Below are 6,809 nucleotides of genomic sequence, written 5' to 3' on the forward strand. Positions count from 1 at the left end.
AACACTTCGTGAAACTTCATGTGAACTGTCCAAAGTGACCATGTGAAACGATTTTCAGCTTGTAAAAAGGATTGTGGTCCTCCGACGATCCACAAGAATATTGCCAATGACTCAGTAGACGAAACATTGTTGGTTGAAGTCAATCCGTAAGTAGAGACTAGCAAGTCATGAAGTTTATCGAAAATCTCGGTGCTCATCCGAAACATATTATAAAAATACCTCGGGCTTGACATACACCTCATCACCCATTGAATTTCAGTTTTTGACGTTTCCCTATATTCAGCTTTATGCAAATACCGCTCAGTATACAAGTTTCCCATTTCTCCCATAGCACCAGCATGTTGTGCAAGTTCAGCTAGCAGTAGTAGTCCTTTTTGTCCTCCTTTGGCTACATCTCCCAATCTATCATCCATCTACATAAGACATTAGTATATTAATAATTAAATACAACAACTTTCTTGACAATACTAAATGAAGAAGCTCAACATAGCACAATAATAGATAAATAATGTTTCACATCTCCAAGCAAATTATGGTTCAACATAGGGTAAAAAATTATGGTTCAACATAGGGAAATTATTGTCACGTATGACAATAAAATAATCTGACAAACATGGAAATAAATCATTGGCGCTTCATCATCTCCTTTTCTAGCTCCCTCTCAATCAAATCGAGCCTTCCTTTAGTTGTTTCTAGAGAGCTAAAGAGCTCTCTAAATTCAGGTTTAACAATTAGGGAGGCGGTTGTGTGCATTAGAGCAGTTCCTTCTTGCACCCCACATTCTTTCACCATCTTCATAGTCTCTGTAATGGTAGGAACTAGGTTGGTTGGAGGAGCTGATGATGCTTAACACTTGTGGAGATCCTCTCTGCAGCATTTTCTATCTTCAAATAAGTGGTCTTGTACAAACGAAAGAATGGGCTCTTCTCATCCTTCTCTTCAACACCAATGGAGGTACCCTTATGTTTCCTTTTTCCTAGGTTCACTGTCATATCCTTCTTCTTAGGTTTTGCTACCTCATCCACATCCTCATCACTTGCCTCATCGGATGATATATCTCTAGGATAGAATGCAGAAAACCCACTTACATGTGCCTTGCCAAACAAGATATGCAGGTCATCAAGGAACTTGGGTCCTTGTTTTCGAAACTTCACATGGTGGCATTTGATTCCTTTCTCACGATTGTTGCATCTCTACAATTAGAAAAAAATTTTTAATAAGGCACACCATAACGAAGAATGGGAAGAATATAATTACAATGACAACATAGTTCTTACAGCAAGGTATTCGTCCTACCATTCGTCTGAGCAGTCAATAGTTTGTTTTGCCTCATCCCATCCAAGACCAGTTGCACAATTCTTGAACTCCATAAATGTTGAATACTCCTTTTTAAGAAGATCTAACTTGTTCTTCAATTATTATTTTTTCTCCTGTCACCGGATTTTTCTGCAAACTTTGAAACAACATTCTTCCAACCGGTAGTAGTGAAAATTCCCGTCGGCCTATTCCTGGCTTCAATCTCTTCTTTGCAGGCATTAATCAAATGCCTTAAAAAAGCACCACCCCAATCCGCCTTATCACCCATTCTTCAGCCAATCAAAAATATTGTTTGATTCAATTCATATGACTAATGATAGATATTGTGACTTCAATAAATTATAAGAATTGCATGTGAACAATTTTGAGTCACTACCACCCTAAAAAATATTAAACAACTTAGATAAAATGAAACTGAGGTTGTAAACTCCTGGAGTTTCTATTTTCCTTCCACGAAAAGAAAGCTACTAGTTCTAACATTGATAAGATGACCTATAATACGTAAATAGAAAGCTACCAATTTGATTCGGTGAGTACAGGGGCTACTTCATCATGATTACTGCCTGTCAAATCGTAAATAGAAAGTGCTGCTGATCTACTAGCCATCAACGAGATGGCAGCAGGGGCTACTTCATCATCATTACTGCCTATCATTGCTACTGATCTACTAGCCATCATTACTACCACGGCAGCAACTATTACCATCGATGAAATCGAGCCAAGTCCCAGCGACTCACCTTCAACGAGACGGACGTGAGAGCATACGCGCAGAATGCGACAGCCGTCGGCGGGCGGGCGTCCGCAGGAACATGTACATACGAAATACGAGGCCGGAGGCGGACGGCCGGGTGCGGCGGACGGGGGCGCGGTGTGGCGGGTGATCCGGGGGCGGCGACCGGATCAGGAGGCAGACTGGCGACTGGGGCGGCAGCCGGTGACCGGGGCTAGAGGGCCAGCGACCGGGACTCGAAGGGAGACGGTCCGCCGGGGGTGGCGCTGGAGAATACGGGAGGCGGACGGTTGACGGAAGACTTGCGCTAGAAATAGATCGGAAAAAAAAAATGAACCGTTACCTTTCATAAAGAGTGGTAGGTGGGTAATTTTTTACCCCAAAAGCACCTCAAAGCAGGGGGATGGTGCTTTTGCATTTGTACTACACCAAAAGCAGCTTTTGGGCAAAAGCATATAGAATTTTTTTGCCCTTTGGTTGGCTTTTGGCTTTTGCAAAAGCAAAATCAGGTTCAAAAGTCCAACCAAAGGCACTCTTTATTCGTTATTTGGAGCCGGCATTGTAGCCAATTATCAGCGATTGGCCTGGCCCCAGTGTGTCAAGGAATATTCATGAGCTCTACCTCTGCAAACGTATGCACTAAACTTTTGCCGATACCTAAGGCCAATCTGATACCAAACTTGTTGCCGCATCTAATATTCCGATGTTGTTCGATGCAAATAAGTCGGATTGACATGACAAACAGATAAACAAGAGGGTATGGGACGATGCATATCAACAAAGTTTGAAACATGTACACACAGACACACTCAGCACCGCTCAATGGAATAGGGTTCAGGCTTAACAGCATTCAGTTCCAGCACATGTGCAAAATGTAATCAAGTACACGTTCATCTAATGCAATACTCCCTCCGTTCCAAATTATAAGTCATTCCAACTTTTTTGGAGAGTCAAATCATTTTATGTTTGACCAAAATTACAGAGAGGATCACGAAGGTTTATGACACCGAATAGATATACTATGATAATTTATTTAATGAAAATATTTAATAAAAAACTAATAGTACTTATTTGGTATCATGAATATCATGAATGTTAGTACTTTATTCTATAAATTTGATTATATTTTGACTCTTCAAGAAAATTAGAATGACTTGTAATTTGGAACGGAGGGAATATTAAATAACACAACTAAACACTAGACGGTGAAATACAAGATAAATTCAAAACAAAGGAGGCGACCAAACACTTTCACCGATATGCAAGCTAGCTGAAGCTTAATCTGTCGATTGGCACATCCATGCAGCTTAGCATTGAAGGAACAATAGTGCACGACCTCATTACCAGAGCCTTTTTCACCTGCCTTGAACTTCAAATGGAGCATAGCGTCAATTGGGACAGCCACGCACAGTTTTAAGCCACATGACTTGCCAACTGTGCCATGAAAAAGTTGGATTTCTTGACTTTCCCCCATAATGGAAACAAAGGAAATGAGAGATAAGCCAAAAGCACTGTGCACTTGTGATAAGTCGACTTGTATTGCGGCCTCAACTGCAAGGTTAACAAGTGCTAAACACATGTCAACAGTGCCACCATTCCCACTAATAGGCTGTGAACGGACACCACCACATGCGTTCATCGTAGTGTATTAGTCCGTCAATCAGCTGGAGGTCGTCTTCCTCTTTCTCTCCATTATTGATCCTCATGTCAAATTCAGTTAGAACATCCGAAAGCATTGGAATGCCCCTCTTAGGGCCAGACATCTCGATGAGAGAACCCTGTGAAATTATTATTCTTTAGTGGCTCTGCATAGCAAAATAATAATGCATTCTAATGCTAAAGACTTCCTTTACAAGTCATGGCCAATGCCCAATAGATCTTAAATAAATGATAACACAAACTCTAAACTCTCAGGAACAAAACTTAAAAGAAAATTATGTTTTCATACAAACATAAGTTTCTTTGTAAAACTCAAAATGATCCTTCACTGCCTAGAATGTTTGTCATCAATCAATCACTGCCTAGAATGTTTGTAACTCCCAACTTTGCAATGTTTGTCATCAATCCCTATCTGTTTTCTTAAGGCCGATGTACAGACCATGTTCGGTTCCATTTATAGTGCTCAGTTACCGCAAAAAAGACAATACACTATCTTTACATTTACAGTTCTGTTAATCAGGATGTTCTGTATGAGTAACTCTATTGACAATTATTACAGCATGCCCATTGTCTATCCATGTAATAAACACTGTACCCCAGCTTTTATGTTTAAACGAGATTGGAGTGGCTGTAACCTGAGAAGTATGTAGGTTTCATCTCATTTCTGCAATGATTGAAGAGAAGCATAGATGTGCACCTGCTGCACGATGACGGGATCATCCATGCTATGATTGAAAACATAATTAAGCAGTCCGACTGCACCTCTCTCTCTGACCAAGCTTCACCAAAGATTACATATTACCACAACTGTTAGTACACTAGAGAAACAAATATTATAGTTTATAGCTATGATTTTGCCCCACATATTTGTCAGCTTGCCAATGGGCGTATCCAACGCCCATATACAAACCCATACATATCAATTGATGACATAGTTTGCAAATGTCCTAAGAATAATGAATAAGAACAGGAAAGATATTTGGATCCCTTGCTCTCTTTACGGTCAGCAATATCAATAAGATAACATTCTTCCCAATTTCCCTTATATATAGCACCATCACGGTGGCTGCTATTCTTAAGGATTGACGCAGTGCATATACCATCGGTGGCTGTGACACTGTTATCTTTGACTGCCTCTGTCTCCTTCATCATCTCTGCTTTATCCATTACTTGGGTGGTAGCAGAAGGGAAATGAAGGTGCTCATCCAACTTAGGTAGCTTCTTCTCGCGTAACACTTCAATACTGGGTTGCATGCTCCAAGGTTCATAGGCGACGCTGTAGATCACACAGAACAAAAGGATATACTATATATTACTACTTATCAAAACTGAAATAATAACAATGACCTGAGTGACTGTGTGTGTGGATGCCTGGGGGAAGTGGGATTCATTGGTGGTCAAGTGAATGGAAAAAGGCTAGAATGGTTCTGGTTTCTTGCAGGAAGTAGAAACCAAAATCACCTGTTTTGCAGCCATTCTCTAATTTATGGAGACAAATAGGATCTACATGCCTGCCAAACATCCCCTAGTTTTAGTTTCCGATCCTGATTCAACATATTTTGTTCCAATAAATATCAATTCCAATTATAATTATTTAGGTTTGTAAGCCGTGTGAAGTTAAAAGGGAAATACCTTTCCTTCCTGGCTTCCTCTTTCAAAAATCAAGAGAAGAAATACCGGTATCCTTGTGTCTTCTGTGTCGAACTACTGGTATTTCCGTTGATGAATGGAAATGGGGTTGGAGCCTCCTCTCGAAAAAAGAACAGGATTAAATGGGTTACCGAAATAATACCAAAATTGAAATTGATTTGCAAATCTAGTTTCCAATTATCATTCTAAAAAAGTACCCAACATATATCAAGCTCGTTTTTTTTTGTGTGTGTGAGCGTGTATCGGGCGAGCGTAGGCGCGGGGGCATGCGGCGTTGGGCTTCGTTTGGAGCTTATAAGCATTCTCCGAATAATATTTATTTTTTGGTCATAATCCAGATCGAAAGATTTATCCCAAGCGTTATTAGGAAAAAATATATTTTCGGTAGGAAGCAACGAGAGGCAAGTGAACACACCGGGAAAGCCGACCCAGAAGTTCATCGGGTAGGGTTGACGCCGCCGCCGCCGTGCTTGGAACATTGCGTCCCCCAGACTCTGGTGACCAACGGCGAGGCGCATCAGAGGCGATGCTAGGGCATCGGCAGAATCGAAGAATCCGCCTTGATTGTTGCATCTGATCCGCCTCGGTACTCCCTTCCCTACTCGCCTTGAGGGTGGGGGATGGAGGATGGGGATCTAGAAAGAGTGGGAAAGAAAGGGGGATCAGTTCTCGGAGTGGAGAAGCTCTCGTCTCTCCTCTCGAGTCTGTGGAGCTACCGGCTCTTTGGGCTCGGGCGTTACCAAATTGGGTGCAGTAAAATTTATATTTTACTATAAATACGTAACTGTAGTATTTCGTTTGTATTTATGAATTATTGTCCAAACATTGACTAATTAGGCTTAAAAGATTCATCTCGCAAAGTACAACAAAACGTACAATTAGCTTTTTAATTTCATCTATATTTATTACTTCATACATGTACTACAAATTTGATGTGATGGAAAATCTTCTTTTTGCATAGTACCGAAGTTGGGATTTTAGGGAACTGACCAGGCCCTCGTTTTCATGTATCGCGTGACTCTAACCTGGGATGTGTCTTGTCTTACAAAATAAACTTTGATATGCACCGACTTTTCTTTTCCCATGCTCACGAAGTCACGGCAAATTCGGCACCACCGAGATCGAATTCGCAGATTTACCTCTTACAGTATTGACACATTAATTAACATGTCATTTTCGCTATTTTCGATTTTTATTTCGCGTTCCATTTACTTAGCACCTGATATGACCAACGTGCCCTTTGCCTAGTGACGCGTCACAAAGACCAGTCAGTCAGTAACATTGGTTTTTCACGTTCGGCCACCACTGTCATGCATATGACACGTGAATATGCCACCGGTTGTCTTCACGTGTCATCAGATCAGTCAGAGAGTAATTAATCATGCCGTTTTTTTTTCCGATGAAGCAACGGGGACGAGACGCCGATCTTCTTTTCAATTCGAACGAAGAGTAC

The 6,809-nt window shown here is 41.0% G+C and overlaps 1 pseudogene; it reads right to left on the reverse strand.

The window, feature by feature from the left end:
* Nucleotides 1-2,841: 2,841 nt before the first annotated feature.
* LOC101761759 lies at nt 2,842-6,082 on the reverse strand (annotated as a pseudogene).
* Nucleotides 6,083-6,809: the final 727 nt, after the last annotated feature.

This window comes from Setaria italica, chromosome IV (genome assembly GCF_000263155.2).
Source record: "Setaria italica strain Yugu1 chromosome IV, Setaria_italica_v2.0, whole genome shotgun sequence".
Taxonomy (NCBI): domain Eukaryota; kingdom Viridiplantae; phylum Streptophyta; class Magnoliopsida; order Poales; family Poaceae; genus Setaria; species Setaria italica.